Source organism: Cimex lectularius, unplaced genomic scaffold (assembly GCF_000648675.2).
Source record: "Cimex lectularius strain Harlan isolate CLEC.00 unplaced genomic scaffold, Clec_2.1 scaffold426, whole genome shotgun sequence".
NCBI classification, from domain to species: Eukaryota; Metazoa; Arthropoda; class Insecta; order Hemiptera; family Cimicidae; genus Cimex; species Cimex lectularius.
Genome location: NW_019394180.1, coordinates 249,372 through 267,740, shown reverse-complemented (window position 1 = coordinate 267,740; position 18,369 = coordinate 249,372). Strand labels below are relative to the sequence as shown.

The following is an 18,369-nucleotide window of genomic DNA, read 5'->3' as shown; positions in this document are numbered from 1 at the left end:
AGTGTATTAAACCAAATGAAGCCCACCATACCGTAACCATTACCTTTTTTTGATGAGTTGGGGGCTTTGGAGCTTCTCCTTTGTCGAGCCACTGTCCAGAACGTCTAGTGTTATCGTAGAGAATCCACTTTTCGTCACATGTAACAATTCTGGCCAGAAATGGGTCATTTTTGTTTCGACAAAGAAGTGATGCACAAACATCAAAGCGCTGATTTTTTGGTGATCGTTTAATGAGTGTGGAACCCAATTTTCGAGTTTTTTCACTTTTCCAATCGCCTTGAGGTGGTCAGCGACGGTCGTTTTACTGACTTTGAGTTGCTCTGCAAGTTCTCGAACAGTTGTTTTGGGGTTTTCTTCCACCACTGATCGCAGAACATCATCATTAAGAGAGGAAGGCCTTCCACGACCTTCTTCATCTTCAAGGCTGAAATCTCCCTCCCGAAATTTTTTAAACCACCTTTGCACAGTGCACTCATTAACACAACCCTCGCCCCAGACTTGGTTAATGTTTCTAGCCGTTTGGGCTCCGCTTCGGCCGAGTTTAAACTCGTAAAAGAAAATCGTACGAAATTCTCGCTTTGACATTATAAGGATGACTGAATTATTTCCAAGTAGCGGAATGCTACAGAGGTAAACAAACAATATCATTTGGAAGAGGATTAATAAGTGTTGACATTCATACAAATGAGTAATCCTGTAAACGTAAACAGAATATTTTATATAGATTTTTTTTAATGAAAACTTAAAATCCTGCATTATTTTCCGGACAACCCGATAGTTAGCACCTACTTCAATAACCAAAAATCCTTGATTGTTTCACGGGATTTTTCATTCAATTTAAAGTCTCGTAAGATATTGTACATAGTCCTCAATTTTCCTCGAATTATTGTTTGGCACATGTACAATTTCAGGTTTTGCACATATACAAGTTCTGGCATTATACCATAAATTATGTTTCAAGTTGTTAGTAATACAGATACTTATTTGAGAGGCATAAACGGTAACGCATAGCTGAAACATCAACTTTACTTAAAAGAGGGATAAAGCGATCAGTGTGTCAGCACAACCTTGGTTCCCGCTCCTTCAATACAAGAAATTGTCTCTGTACTTAGTTTTTTTTTTTTTAACGAGAGTTCGCAACAGCAGAGGTCATACCCTCAGGGTGCCGATGTTTTTGAAAAAAGCCCATTTGTAAGTAGGTCGGGTTCGAATGCAGGGCCGCTGTTTTCGAACCTGGGACTTTTACTTACAGTGACGAGCGCCGACGAGAGCCAAAACCGTTGCGGCCACCGACGCCCCCCTCTTTAGCTTTTGAGTATATATTTTCAAAGAGGGCTTTTTTTCAAACGATTTCAGCATTTATTTGTGGATAAACTAATTTAAGATGATTTCATGCCTTAATACAGTGCCTTAGTATGGAACAGGCTTATAGTTATTTTATCTATTTTATCCTTTCAACAAAGCTACTTTTATCATAAAAGTAATTCTTAGTTCCATGAGATTTCGTGGTCCGATTAACCAAATAACAACTTTCAATTAATTAATCTTTACGTAAGGTATTGGTTGAGATAAAAAAAAGTCAGTGTCACGAGCGGGATTCGAACCCACGACCTTCGGCTAAATGCACCCCGCTCCTTTACCACTCGAGCTATCATGACTTAGATCCACTCAGACACCAACTTCCCATCGCAACCCAACCTTTCGAATTTTCCCTCCTTTTCGCCATTTTTATCTCAACTAATAACTTACATAAAGATTAATTAATTGAACGATGTTATTTGGTCAATCGGACCACGAAATCTAATGGATTTAATAAGTTAAATGAAGTATATCTTCGCTAAAGCTCTCTGTGGCCATTCAATTTGACGCCGAGTATCGAATCCTGATTACACGACATTTGAAAAATGGCAAAAAGGAGGTAAATTCGAAAGGTGGGTTGAGATGGGAAGTTGGTGTCCGAGTGGATCAAAGTCACGATAGCTCAAGTGGTAGAGCAGCGGCGTATTTAGCCGAAGGTCGTGGGTTCGAATCCCACTCGTGACACTGACTTTTTTATCTCAACCAATACCTTACAAAGACTAATTCTTATTTATATTCGTTGGATGTGACATTGACAGTTTGGGTGAGAATGTATGAACTGCAAACCCGAGCATAGTGCTTCAGTTTCCGAAAATAACAAACTTATTGAGTTTGTATAAAAAGACTTTTGAAGAATTTGTAATTATAATCAGCGGTATAACAGCAGACCAGAGGCAAAACATAATAAATCGAAGTAACGATAAAAGTAAAAACGCCGTGAAGTTGAATTGAACGATAGAAAAGACGCGGTAGGATAGAAATATGTTATTTCCTGGACTTTTTGTCCCCCGGGAATTAATTAATGGTGTTTACAGCGTACACTCGCGAGGGTTCGTGTTGGTACAAGTTGTAGACCCTCTTTGGTCAAACTTCTTAAGCCCTAGGTAATTGGTTACTCGACGAATCGACGGCTTTGATATAAAATTCCCGAATGAAAAGATCCATTATTTCTCAAAGCAAGGGATGGCAAAAGTTATTTTTTTACAATAACGAGTGAAAGGAGAATATAAATTGACCCTAATTTCCAAAACGGGAAATGAAACGCACCGTGAAAAGTACAACTATAAGTCAATAATATTGTTCTATTTCACAGTTACTGAATTAATGGTAGAATAATTGTAGCTTTAGCACTATAGGAAACGACTGTCATGACTTCATAAGCAGCAACTGTGATAATAAAATCTAATCTGTAAAACCTACAAAAATGTACAATGTTCCTCACTGAAGATGGCACAATGCCGAAACGTGTTTGAGTATTTCTACAAACCCACGAGTGAAGACGGACCCTATAAGTCAGCTCTATGCCGGTTCAGCATTTCACTCGCAGACCAACACATATTATCAACTCTAAAAGTCTAAAAAATATAAAATCTGTGGTTTTGGGTTAGTAATCGTTAATAATTTTACCTTATAAATATAAATTGAATAATACAAATCGTTATAAGGAAAAACAACACTGAACGAAGTTTTTCGTGGTTGTAGTTGTTTCAAGCTTCCTATGATCGAACGAGGTCAAGAAAGTGAAGACGGAACGCATGTGGGGTTCAATCGAACAGTTGGGTCCGTGAGGCCGGGACGCTGTCCAGCCGACCCTCTTGAAACCCACGCCGATCGCACAACGCTGTGATATTCACGTACGCAGTTATTGTTTCAATAGGTTTTTGCAATTTTCGACGTCAACACGGCAGCTCCAGGAGTGCGGGTGACGTGACCTACATTTGGCCAGGAATGAAGGAAGAAGCTGTCATCGAATCGGTATCTCTTATGCTGAGCGACTCGAAACAACGGATAGCCTTTATCGCAAGTCACCTTGCCCACGGACAGTTCGTTTTCCTACTAGATATGGCACTACCGTTCGCATTCTTGACGTGTGTTTAATATTAAATTAAATATTTTTTTCGAAATCAAAGTAAGAATCTGCGATATATCTTTTGTACTTCTTGTAGTATAATATATTTTCTACGTTTGACAGACTGAACTAGTTAATATATGCACTATGTACGTCTCTTTGGGAAATTGAAATATGATTGAAATCCAATTTTTTTCTGTAGGTAGAGCGTTTCGACTACCCTAGAGTGCGTCATCTTCAATGTATTAATTTTCTTTCTGTTTTTCCATTTAAAATATACTACAGGTGTTATACAAAATATAAAGTTACATTAAGTAGTACAGTTGTATAAAATATGGCACTAGAAGGAGAAGAAACCCAGCGGTGGCCATTCTAACCACTATGACTTTATGAATTTTACGACTGAACGATTAGCTAGGACATTACCTTGGACCTTCTGGAAAGATTATTGAGTACAGTATCATAAACTGAGGACTAAGGATTGAGGTGCAATGAAAGGGATTTCTGGAATTTTCTGCAGCGGGATTGTTTGACATCTTTGTCGGAGGGAAAGGTCATTTGTACAGTGAAGATATTGGGAGAAACGACAAACTAGTTGATGCATTGATGTGCGTCCCTGGGCACGAAAAAAAATCAGTGAGACAGCAGAAAAAGGCACCTTCATTATCCTGAGTGAAAAGCTTTTGTGAGGTACGACGAACGTAATGATCATTGGTTGAAACAACCAGGAATAAGACATGTCAACAATCTCAAATCCAACGAAAGAAACATTTACTAAATCTAAATACAAAGGGTTTACGGATTCTCACGGGCATACTAACTGGGCAATGTCCTAAGTATAACCTAGTAAATATGGGAAGGTTAGGAAAAACATGTTTCACATTTTTGATCATGCCAAATTTAAATAATAAAAGATAAAAATACTGAATCTAAGAATAATACTGGATTTATCAAACAACAATAGATCTTCTGCTGAGGAAGTTTGTCAAGCCTGTGCAATAGGATTGAGGGCAAATATGACATGCAACTCGTAAATGAGTCAATGTAGGTCATGAGATTGTATCAGTCAAAAGGAGTGTCGACTAATAGATATAGTTAAGGTGGAGTGAGTATATCAATTTATTAGTCGAAAACGATGGTCCTACTCATTAACTGTTAGTGTTTACAACTAATGTGTCAACTATTTATCGGAATACTTTGTTGAAATCTCTGTTGTCAGGTTTTTGTTGTGAAGAGTCAGTTTTCATGATTTGTCTACGAGTCATGAAAATTTCTGCCTTTTCAGTCTAATATGTGGGTTGCAGATTAGGTTGGGACATTAGTTATGACCTTGCCTTCGCTCCTTACAGAGAGCGTGTAGGCATGCCGCCGAATTCAAGACTGGTTCAAGGGCGCAGTAGCGAGTTTCTGGGTCGCCCGTTCCGCTTTTTTTTAATTGTAAACAGAGCTGTCACCAACAACCCTCCAGCTAGCCAACCGGAGCTGGAGATAGAGTGCCTTCTCTATCTCTCCGGGGGTGGTGAAAGGCATGGCTAAAGGCTGTGCTGGAAACCACAAAACTGTCTTTTTTAAGGCACATGTACGGATTTTCAGGGCACTTCTGAACTGGGCTAGTATTGCACCACCTCGCTGGCCAAGGGATGTGACAAATCCATGCATGTAAAATCTTCCTGGTGTTCTTTCGAGAACACTAGGCTTCTGAGAAGTCCCCTTGGGGATAAGTTAAAGATCCTCATGGGTCTCACCGCCCATGAGTAAAGATGGGTCTCATCAGCCCGCCGACTAATCAGAATAAGTGCAATGCACATAGGTGTGAATGTATTTATTTGTGGTACTGAATTATGGAATTTAGTTAGTTTTTTGCTAGATACAGTTTGCAAGAGTTTGGGGCTGAAATGATCTAGCCGTGGAAAGCCCTCGTTGGTTTTAACCCCGTGCGTTGGTTGGGAAGAGACGATCTTCTGGGCATCTGGCTTAAAGGGGGATACTAGCGACCCAGCCGCATAACGCTGTAGTTGAAATCCCCCGAGGTATAGACCCTAGGGTCAGCAAATCGGGGAGTAACAACTCTTCGGGATGAAACTCTAATTATAGTGTAATACTGGACGGCTGTGGTTGTAGAAATGAATGCTGTATTATGATAATACTTTTGTAAATATCGTAGGTAAAGTAATTGTGAATTGGATAAAGAAATCAACCCTGGAAGATAAAATCTAAATTTTGTTCATATAGAAAACAGATGCTTGATTGATGCTTGAATTAGTCAGATCAATACGTGAATCAAATCTGTTCGAATACAGAAGTGAAATTGATGCTTATCATAGCAATTTTATTAAAGAATTTATTCCATTCTTCTGTTACCCGTTGGCGTTTTGGGGAAACGGTCCGCCTGAAAAATTAATCAGTGGAGAAATTCGTTCTGGAAAATTCGACAGGGCGACGCAAATTCTTAATCAACGGTGAATCGGCCGTGGATGACAGAGTGCATGACTTGAATTGGAGAGAGATTGACAAAGGCGATATCCTCGATGACCGAAAACGGAAACGGGAACACGACTCGCCTCCTCCGCGGTACCAGTGACGTACGACCGCAGGTCCGGCCACTCGACGTACATACTTCAATGCCCAGGAAGATTAGTCACGTTTATTTTTTTTAAATCCACGCCTTTAATAGTAAGGGGAAAATTAGGAAAACCGAGTTCTTTTGTTTCTATCTCGATATCCGGAATGCTCTAAAAATCTATCGCCTCAAGAGTGAACGATGTACTTCGAAAAATGTGTTTTTACGAGTCGAGAAAAGCTGCTTTTTCGCCATTTATCAAGCATGTACTATTACGATTACCTCCACTACTTATTTAAACTCAACTAAAAGTCCTCTTCGGTTAATATTTCGGATGGGTTTTGTTTCAAAACCTTCAGAAAATTTTACACGAGATTTCGTTCTAATAAAATGTGTACTATATAGCCAAAGCCGCGCAGGTGTCCCTTATACGGGAAAGGTCGCTCGATGTGTCCCACATAATAAGGCGTGTCATACCTCGGCTCCATACAGAGAGCGTGTAGGCATACCGCCGGATTTAAGAACGATTCTCGGACACGGTAGCAAGTGTCAGAGTTTCGCTTTTTAGGGGAACTGGGAATTTTTTATTGTATATAGTCGTCAAAATATGATATTTGAGTGAATGTATTTATTAGATTGAATTGGGACGGGCTGATGAAATAGCATCCCCATCGACCCCAATTAGTTATAGATTAGTTTGTTATTGTATGCAGGTCGATGGAGGAATATCGAGTATTCAATCTACTAAATAGAATGAATGCAATGTATACAGGCGTGAATGTATTTATTTGTGTGAAAGCGTATTGAATGTGTGCTGATATAGTCATTTATGTAGTCAGAAAATTCCATGCATTGCTGTTATTCACAATGTCTGTATGTACGACAAAACTTCAAAATAGGGAAATCCTGTTTGTAAGGATTTAATTTACATTAAATTTATATTAAACATTGACAAAAATACTGATTTTAGAGGCCAAAACAGCCCCCCCTTAAAAAAGTTAAACTTCTTTTCCGTTTATAATTATACAAAATTTCTAATTAAACGAAATTCTCCTGTTTACATTTAAATTAATTAAGGTTTTTAGTTGAGATAAAAAGTCAGTGTCACGAGCGGGATTCGAACCCACGATCTTCGGCTAGATAGCCGCAACTCTCCCACTTGAGCTATCGTGACAAGTGATGAGTAGCGGCTATCTAGTCGAAGGTCGTGGGTTCGAATCCCGCTCGTGCCACTTTATTTTTTATCTCAACTGAAAACCTTAATTAACTGAAAGATATTAATTGGTCAAGCGGACCACGAAAACTAGTGAGTTTACATTTAAAGTTTTTTTTTGATCATGAAATCTTATTTAAAAAAATCATTTCCGCAAATATCTGGTTGATTGAGATACAATTTTTTGTTTGTACTAAAAAAAGGGTTAGTACAGGAATACAGGAGGAATACACGATTCATTTAGGCAATTGGGACCATTTAATCCCTTATTTTTATTGACAAAAAGAAGAAGTAGAGTAAGACAAAATGAAGTTGCCCTTTGATTTTTCACATATTCTGGAAATATTACAATCGATTTAGCCTATTTGTATATATAATGTGGGAGATTTATGGGCCGACAAACGGCTGAGGTCATCGTCTGGACTCTCAAGCGTATTTTGATTTAAACTGCTGCCATTTGAGCGTCTCAATCTGGTACCTCAGGCTGTCAGATACAGAACAGACAATATACATTACATATATACCACCCGATACAAATAATGTGGTCACATTCACTCCCAGAGTACCATTATCCGTCGGGGCGGAGTTAAACGAGTTTCCTTTCACGCTAATAAATTACATTCTTTCTAATAAATTAACATAAGTACAACACAAGAACAACACTACTCATGTAAACATTGGACAAACATGGCACAAATTCGATAGCCCTGAGGTACCGGAGAGATCTGGCATTGCAAAGAATCAAGGTAATAAGCAGGGTAAAGCAACACAGTAACCACTGAAGAAGCCTGTTAGACCAAAAATCGAGGATAGATCAAACTACATAAACAGAGTCAAGCAGCCCAGCAGTATCTAGCGTAAACTTTGAATCTAATCTCCAAACCAATTAATTATTTGAATGGTCAAACTACTAAAAACTACATAGGATCATGGTACACGAGCAATGAAATCCGGTGCTTTAACACTGAATACTTATTTCGTATGTGGTCTGTATTCCTACCCAATTATGTCAATGGAATGGGCCGAAATATTAAACTCAAAAATAACAATAACTGTTATTTAAAAATATCCAACAACAGAGAAATCAGATGGACACAAAAAAATTAGATCAACATTTTGTTATAAAACTGTAATTAAAGCTCGTAAACATTTCAGTTTCTTTAGATCATTGAATTTACAAATGAATCTACTAAAACTGCAATAACAATGTACAATTTGGGGCATTTTATGTATATTGTTTGTTCAATTTTTCCCGAACACACGTTTACTATAATATAAAAATAATAACTTTTATATGGAAACGAGAGTTAGTAGAGAAAAAAGACAAGATTTTTTAAATAGATAATCTAACAGGAAGAGAGCGACATTTAATTGCGGTTATTGTCATTGAGTCACAACTATGATTAATTAGCCGTTGTTATTGTTGGCTCCGTGAATCATGGGAATGGGTTCGGTTTGAGATGGACGGATCCAAAAACCGACTGGCCCTGTGTCAACAATACTTCATCAAGGTTGTAAAACGCAGGAGTTGTAAAAGCACGGTGTTGATTTGTCAACTGCAACCGTTTCACCAGCTCGCACACTTCGTCCACTTCTAAATTGAGCTACTTCAACTTTGACGCTTCATTTCGCTATTAATATTTTTACAAATTGAACCGGAGACATTAACTTTCAGCTATTAAGTCTTCTATCCTGTACGATATTTGGTTTACATTTCTCGGCTTAATAAATCAAACTACTTTCTTGTTGGTTTTGTTTTTACTAAATGAAAATCCTTCACCGCCGAGCGGCGATGAAAAACAAATTTTCCGGCTTAATTATTAACAGTCATATAATAATATATAATATATATTTAAAATTTTTCTGATTAAGCTGAGTTCGTTATCTAGAATAGCCATTTAATTTATTTATCTTATGAGCAAAAACGGTTTGTGAACCGGCCCTATTGTGTAAACACTTCAAATTTACTATGTAACATACGAAATTTAAAATTAAAAAAATAAGTTACGTGGGACAAATAGATGGATATTTTAATTAGATTGTGGTTGAATAGCCTACTTACAATTATATTTGTGGATTCGCGAAACACGACGTAAGATGACACATGGATCACAACACACCACTCACTGTCTGATGTCCGCGAATGACTGATTCTCTTCTCACGACCAAGACGACTGACTAATCTTCCGGATTATCTAGATGGCGCTTCGTACAGGGACGTCGAAAACAAGGAAAAGAAACCGGGAATTTATTTTTAGCCCGCGCGCTATGGAATTAAATTTTGGGAGGGAGGACGATCTGGTAATATTCTATAAATACGTTTCCCGTTGTGTGTATGCAGTTTGTACCAGAACGGGCTGTTGGTACCGGTCCAAAAAATGTGACCAACTACCGACAGACTTGTAAACTGTGTAAGTCCCATGCTTTTACAACGCATATACATACTTTAATATAGTTCCCACTCACGTTTAGTTGTTTTCAACGGATTTCAAGCTTGTAGCTCATCATCAGGTTGAAGCAATTTTCAAATAAATTCAGTTCGAGCAGTAATCTGATTATGAGCTGTAAGCTTGAAATCCGGATCGCTGAAAATAACTGTGAGTAGGAGACAATAATAATAATAATAATAATAATAATAATAAACATGTGGGGGGGGTCGGTAGTCGCAACGGTTTAGGCGTTGACACGGCGCTCATCACTGTACCAGGCTTCCGGGTTCGAACCAGACATACTTACAAATGGGCTTTTTGTCAAAAACACCGGCACCCTGAGGGTTTATATGCCCTCTGCTGTTGCGAACCCTCGTTAAAAAAAAAATAAATAAACATGTGGTATTCGTTTGGGTTCCTAGTCATGTCGGCATTTCTGGAAATGAAAAAGCTGATCAGAAGGCAAGGAACGCTGCAAACCATCCACAACGAACAGATCAATTTTCTCTACGCCCAGATGATATAGTCGTTCATGCTAAAAACATTATCAAACGAAACGGCGGCAGGATGGAATGCTTGTAGAGATAGTATGAAAAAAATTAAGCCAGTTGCACATAAATGGCACAACAAGAACTTGTGATTCTCTCTAGATTGCGAATAGGTCATATCAGGCTAACCCACAATAGGCTTTTAATACGCAACAACCTTCCAACTTGTCCTCGATGTATGCGAAGTGGAGAACGTATCAGTCTGACAGGAAAACATACTTTGGTCGAATGTCGCACTTGGCAACCCTTTACGCAAGGCTGAACCTTTCGAGAGATTTAAAGGAGTTACAGAGTCCCCAGGGTTTGTTTCGAAGAGCACTTTTCAGCTTTCTCAAATGTATTGTAATTTATAATGAGATTTAGGCCTTCTCCCAAATTGTTATACCACTGAATATTTGTCTAATCTAGCATATTTGAATGGAAGAATAAAAGGATAACGATGAGCCTATACTCATACTGAGACTGTTGCTAGTCTGATTCCATTATTATTATTATTATTATTGGCCATACAAGCCTGTGGGAAAATGTTTACATTATGGAACAAAAATTCGAAATTCTAATTAAAAACAGGAATAAATTTTATATGTAATTTAAAACGGGATCTTTGCATACATTTGGCCTTCCAAATTAAGCATTTTAAAAGTATAAATTAAAGCTTTGGATGGCAATAGGATAAATTAGTTTATGAGTGAATGTTTGGAGTCAGAGATTTATAATAATAATAATAATTATTATTATTATTAGTATAAATATAAGCGTCACCAGTTCAAAGAGGGAAAAATTGGGAAAAAAACCCCTCACTGATAAAATTTAAAAAAACCTTTGCAGAGTGCTTACAAACATTACAAATTTTTATCATTAACTTAAATTGATCTCCCAGCACAACTTTTGACCTGGATCGTGATAATTATTTAAAACTACCCATTTTTAGTTACCTAGGCAAGAAAAGTAGATGCATTATTTAACAATAAATAGCTAGGTTACATCTTTGACAAAAAGTAAAAGCCAGCAGTACATACTAAGCGAAAGTACGGTCCTATTTTGTCAAAGAAAAAACAGGTAAAATTTATCTTTTGTATTTACATTTTCACTATATGTATATTTCTTTTAGGACCTCGTTGTTTTACAGCGATTTGTACTTAGAACAGACAAACTTTTGAGGTTACGTGGATGAGAAGACGGAAAATGTCAAGGGCGACTCTGGGAATCGAACCGATGACCGCGTCTGTGACAAATCGAGAGGCTGATGCCCTGGCGAACTCGTCCAAACGCGGTCCATCTCAGCTCGTATTCATTGTTTACATAATAATTAATTGCAATTAATTTACTAATTTAGAACGGTAACAATGTTTCGAATTTTTACTGATTTTCCAATTGTCGGGGATGCTTTGCACATGACGGTGTGACGGATGTAAAGATGACCCGTAGACTATTGATATGATACTTTATTTTTTAATTTCAGCTAGTTGTGTATATTATATTTCACTTCAATTACGCAATAATTGCTTTCTATCGAACGGCAACTTCATAAAAACATTCCGTTGTGATTGTTACAAATAATTGCAATATTTATTGAAAACAGGTAAATAAAACCTAAATTAACAAGTTTATAACACAAAAAATACACGTTTCAATATTTCTGAGGTGTTGATCAAAGAGTGCTATGTATTGGATCCTATAAATAGGCTATAATTATATAAACGTAAAACGGCAAATAAATAAAAAAATAAACCGATAGAATTTGCATGAATTTTACAGCTAGCAATAAGACCTAGAAATAATCAGTGTCATAAATACAAAAACGATCACTATTAAACTCCATGGGAGATATAGCATTTTTCAATCAAATGAAAGTTTTTTTCAATCAAAGTAAACCTTTTTTCAAGAAAATGAAACCTTTTTCCAAGCAAATGAAACCTTTTTTTCAATCAAATGAAACCTTTTTCCAAGCAAACGAACCCTTTTTTCGAGCAAATGAACCTTTTTTCAACCAAATTAAACCTTTTTCCAAGGAAATGAAACCTTTTTTCAAGCAAATGAAACTTTTTTTCAATCAAATGAAACCTTTTTTCAAGCAAATGAAACTTTTTTTCGAGCAAATGAAACCATTTTTCAAGAAAATGAAACCTTTTTTCAAGCAAATGAAACCTAAAACCTAATGATAATAATTATGTAGAGGAATAAATAAATGACATTATAGTACTAACAATAATTTTTAAGATGATGGAGTGGGGTGGAGTTCAATCCTTTTTAAAAAGATGGTTCGTACTCACAGTAAGTTGTTTCGCAACAATCCGGATTTCGAGCCCTTTAGCTCATCATCAGGTTGATGGGTTTCTACAAACACGCCTCTCGACATGAATTGCAAAAGTGAACCCGCTGAACCCCCGCCAACGCGAAAACGCCCTTCAACCTGATGATGAGCTAAAGGGCTCGAAATCCGGATTGTTGCGATACAACTTACTGTGAATAGGAACCATCTTTTTTAAAAGGATTCAACTCCACACCCATTCCATCATTAATAATTTATATCACAGAAAGTTGTTGCTCAGAAAACACTTTTCTATCCTACTTAATTAAACTTCGACGGGGTGGATGTAGAAAAGTTTGATGAATACGGACCTTCACAAGAAACGTTCTTGTACCTTAGCCTTACGATTCAATTATTGTAATATTAACATTCAATCATCATAAAAAATATTGTTAGTACTATAATGTCATTTATTTATTCCTCTACATAATAAAATAATATATTATCATTAGGTTTTGGGTTTCATTTGATTGAAAAAAAAGTTTCATTTGACTGAAAAATGCTATAGAGAAGGAGAGAGGGGTGAGGGAGAGAGAGCGTAAGAGATAGATAGATAGGTAGGTAGGTAAGTAGGTAGGTAGAGAGAGAGAGAGAGAGAGAGAGAGAGAGAGAGAGAGAGAGAGAAAGAGTGAGAAAGAAAGAGAGAGAGAGTGAGTGCGAGATAGAGTGATTGAAGAAGAGAGATAATGAGTGAGAGTGAGTAAGATTGAGAGAGTAAGAGATAGAGGAAGAGTGAATGAGAGAGATAATAAGGTAGATAGGTAGAGAGAAGAGGATATATATATAGATAGATATATAGATAGATAGATAGAGAGTGAGTGAGTGAGTGAGTGAGTGAGTGAGTGAGAGAGAGAGAGAGAGAGAGAGAGAAAGGTAGAGGGTAGAGGCAAGAGGAGATACATAGATAGATAGGTAGATAGATTGAGAGAGAGAGAGAGAGAGAGAGAGAGAGAGAGAGAGAGGGAGGGAGGGAGGGATGGAGTGAGGGAGAGAGATAGACAGATAGATAGAGAGTGAGTTGAGGTAGAGGGATACAGAAATTTTCGAGAACAAAGTACCGGGGCGTAGCCTTATTAAATAATATAGAGAAAATCTCCACTGATATTCTACTGTCAAGACTGAATCTCTGGGTTTTACCATAAAAGTTGGGCTTCGGAAGGGAAAAGGTCGTAATGATACAGTCTTCTCTCTTTCATCGGCGATTAATATACAACTTAGACTACCCAAAGCAAAGTTGACATTATTTTCGTTGAACTGTGCAAAGCGTTCGATTCAGTTTTCCATTCTAAACTTTACCGAAAACTTTACAATCTGGGAATCAGCTCAAAATTTATTAGGATACTAAAAGCGCTGTACTCGCAACCAGCATAATTATAGGGGCGGATGGTACCTCCGAGGAAGAAATAATTGTAACCAAGAGGGTTTTGCAGGGAGAAAAACTCGCGCTACTTCTTTTTACTTTATTCATTGCAAACATGATGAATTTTTTCCGCAGTAGAGGAATTGAAGGAAAATAGATTGACATCATAAACTACTTGTTAATGAATTGCTTTGCTGATGACACGGCGATTGCTGCGAACTCGTGGCATGATGCTCAATTTAAATTAAAACAGCTTATGGAGTATTGTGAAATGAATGACCTCGAGGTAAGTACACTGAAAACGACAATTGTCCCATTTCAAAAAAAAACAGGAAAGAAGGCAAAAGTCAAACCATTTGCATATAATAATGCTCCACTCCTAGTGGCCAACTCAATGATTTATTTAGGCATGTTTTCCTCAGGGAAATTTTTTCAGAGTTCTTATCTTGTTGCAAAAGGCTATGCTTCTATTCCGAGCATGTTGAACATACAGGAATCTCTCAGATCCGATTGTCGCAAACATAAAATGGCTCTCTTCTATTCCCTTATTTCGTCTGTTCTATTATATTGTTCTGAGATTTGGGCTATTGACCATATTACTGGAATTGGAAAAAGTACAACTGAAATTCTTAAAGGACTTATTACACCTCTCGCGAAGTACTCCGAGATGTTTTGTCCGATTAGAAACAGGGCGCTCCCATCTGAGAATTTTTTAAATTTTAATTTATTTGTTAACCTATTCATGATAGTATACTAAAGAAATATGTACACATGATTAATGTATCACACAGCGCAACAGTAGCACTAATGTCAGCACTGCACCGTAGAACACATGCTTTGAGGAACCAGACATTGCTGGCACTCAGTGTGTATGACTAGGGGTCAAGGAGTCCCGAGGTCACCGTCGGTTGAGGCGACGTAGCGGGTTGTCAGGATGGGAATGAGAGGAAAGGGCTGGAGCAGTATGGTTAGGATGGTTCGAAAGGTAGGTGTGGAAGGTTTGGAATCTGACCGGATCGCCAACAATGAGTAAAGATGGAAATATCTGACCGAGGGAGAATAGTAGGGATTTGATTTGGGATGTGGCTGAGCTGTGAGAATGAGTGAGTGTATGAGTGAGGTGCATGTGGTAAGTGTGGATGGTGTGGGACATCTTCCCTGTGGGTCCAGGCAATGTCCGACCATCAACCCTGGTGCCTGGGGGTAACCAATGATGGAGGCAATATCCCTATTACCTTCCTTATCCTTCCTACCCCTTTCCTTTTCCCTCCCTCTCCCCCCTCTGCTTCGGCAGAGGATTCCTGGGTTACTGAACCCGCACCCCTCGGGCAACGGGTGCATCAGTAGGGAGTTCGTATGACCTCCCGGGTGGGCGATCAGTCCCACCTTAAAAATAATACTAAACCACGGGAGTGGAGTATACAAGTGGCTCCACGTTTCGATCTTTATTGAGATCATCTTCAGGGTTCTGAAGGCCACTCTCAATAAAGATCGAAGCGTTGGCATGATAGAGAAAATGTTTTTCTAAAACCTACGTCACAACAAACCGCACCTCACGATCTCCAAATAATTAGCTAACGGTCACTAAACACCACACATGAAGACATAAAATAACTCTGTTGTTGGAAAATGAACGAATTTGTAAAATATAATATTAAATTATCGATTGCAATCCAGCCATCTTCGCCGTAAATATCACATTACTTTAACATAAAATTATGCAAGAGTAACGTACAAGTTCATAAAATTGGCAAACAAGTTATTTATGTGAGCAGTAGGTAACTGACTTAATCGGTAGAATTATGCCATTGCCCATTTTAAATTTTCAGCAGTTTTCATAAGAGAAAAACAAATGTTCTTAATGGGAACACATTTACGTTTTCCGTGATTTTATTGATTGTTTTATACCAGGTGAACAATTAAAAACCGATTTATCACGTAATGCGGCAATTATCCTTGGACTATTGACAATTTTGACGTGCGGCCGAAAAGGAAAGTTGAAATTCTACCACCGTAAAAGGAGCTGGTGACTGGAGAAGGGAGTTGCCGTTGAGAAACATTCCGGATCGACAGAACACGAAGAACGAGCGAACTCAGAAAATATTACAGAAGCGAGCCCAGGAACTGGAGAAATTTTAAAAATGACGATCGAACGATATGGAATAGGATTAGTAGAAAAATCGGTTATCTACGGTCAAAAAACTTATAAAGAAACAGATGCCGCATTTTTTACGATCGTCATAGAATTGCTTGTGGATTCTGTAATTTAGTTATGTGCGATTATCATTGTCATTCCATTTATAATGTTGAACTGAAATTTTATGAAAGGAGGTACGAAAATTTGACATATGGATAGCAATATGATGAGCTCCTGGCACAGCCTTTAAACTCGAAGTACAACTTCTATTCTCGATTGTCGATGTGCAGTCTGCCTTATCAATCTTAATATTTGTTTTTAGCTGTACATCGCTTCTCAACATGCTACTTTTCTCGTAGAGTTCTTTTCTCGATCGGTACAAAATCATAATATATTTCGTTGATTGTCCAATCTTCCATGAACGCGTTGTAGTTCTTTGTCTGCTTTCTCAAAATGTCCAAGAACAATGTTACACATATATTTTCACAGAGAGAATTTTCCAATGTGAACTATATGAAAGTTTCGAATTAGCCGGTTATGATTGATTAAGGCTGATAATGGATCTGTAGAGAGAACGAGTTGACTTCTAGTTTGACGTATTGTATTTCAACATTTACTGATAGTTCAGCAATATACCTATATTGTAGTTTTAAGGCAGAGCTTGGTACATCTAGTAAAGACAAAACTTGCTTTTGTGAAACTATTTTTTACTTTTCAATGAAATGTTCTGGGCTAAGTAGGTTTAGTTATATAGAAGAAACACCCAAACCATTGAAACTTCATAACATTCAAGACAAGCAAATGCAAAATTTTGACTCTTTCAGCAGTTGTTCCTTTTCAATTACATAGCGGAATGTTTTTCGAAACAATCATCTACGTGAGTGTCAATTTACTTAAAAAAAAGGCATTTTTATGATGATTTTATGGTTTTTTTTACTTGAAAAGGACAGTCGACAAATTGCGTAACGCCTGCCAAATGGTTATGGCGCGTCAGGTGAAAGTACAGCCCGTAAGTGGTTTCCTAGGTTCGGCAATTTCGGATTTATAAGCCGGAAAGTGTTGCCGTTTCACCGTCGCCGATTGTCAAATGAAAGCATATAGTTAAAGACAATTCTCATTTGACAAAACTACAGCTACTTCGAAACGTTTTGGTACATTTCTCGTATCGGCATATGGCTCCCGTTGTAATCCGCTGTCATCGTGATAAATACAAATAAACGGGCTTGATTTTGAATGATGGAACCTAAACAATTTTTAATAACGGATTTACTTAAGAAAAGTAAACATGAAGTTTACAAGTTTAGTAAACAGAAACCTTTTCTCGTCTTGTCACCATTTGAATCCAGTTGTACTCTTTAACCATGGAAAGACATCTTGAACCAGAAAAGTTCGCAATAGTACCTTGAGAATGAGTCATCGAGGTTATCTCAGCGCATTACGACGCTAAGGGAGGACATAAATATTATTATTGGTGCAAGACGGAAAACTTTCCATAGTGCCCGCCAGATCCTAAATGAAGTACAAGACTCACATCGTATGCCCCTTTGAGACGACCTGCAGCCCGCCACAAGCAACTCAGGAGAATATGGTGCAGCGAGCGCCTACAAGAGAACACCAATGCTGTTATGTCCACCGAGAACAGGGGGACGCATATAATGCCCCAGTTCGTGCTTCCTTCAGTGCAGTTTGGAGGAGGCGTGTAAAGGTCTGGACAGAACACTTTCCATAGAGCCCGCCAGATCCTAAATGAAGTACAAGACTCACATCATATGCCTCTTTGAGTGCAGCCCGCCACAAGCAACTCAGGAGAATATGGTGCAGCGAGCGCCTACAAGAGAACACCAATGCTGTTATGTCCACCGAGAACAGGGGGACGCATATAATGCCCCAGTTCGTGCTTCCTTCAGTGCAGTTTGGAGGAGGCGTGTAAAGGTCTGGACAGAACACTTTCCATAGAGCCCGCCAGATCCTAAATGAAGTACAAGACTCACATCATATGCCTCTTTGAGACGACCTGCAGCCCGCCACAAGCAATTCAGGGGAATATGGTGCAGCGAGCGCCTACAAGAGAACACCAATGCTATTATGTCCACCGAGAATAGGGGATGAGTACAATGCCCCAGTTCGTGCTTCCTTAAGTGCAGTTTGGAGGAGGCGCTGTAATGGTGTGAGCTGGGATTTACTGCAGGACGAACTGGACTCGATATTGTTGAAGGCAATCTCACCGTGATCCGTCATGTCCAAGAAATTATGGAGGAATACATCCCTCAAAGCAGGGATCTCACAGGCAGGGATTTTCGATTTCTTGACAATGCCAGACCTGACTGAGTTCACCAATGTTTACAAAACGTGGGAATTCACCATCTGCCCCTTCCCCCATTGTC

General features: G+C 38.2%; 1 protein-coding gene across 2 annotated transcripts in view; it reads right to left on the bottom strand.

Moving 5' to 3' along the window:
* The window catches only part of LOC106667546 (rap guanine nucleotide exchange factor 1), a 70,973-nt gene that overhangs the window by 50,545 nt on the left and 2,059 nt on the right, over positions 1 to 18,369 (bottom strand). The window contains exon 1 of one of the 2 annotated variants that reach the window (XM_014395560.2): positions 9,263 to 9,423. The exons of the other annotated variant lie outside the window; for it this stretch is intronic. The gene's annotated coding sequence lies outside the window, so the exon portion shown is untranslated. Of the gene's footprint in view, positions 1 to 9,262; positions 9,424 to 18,369 lie in introns of those variants that run through there. 2 annotated transcript variants of the gene reach the window in all.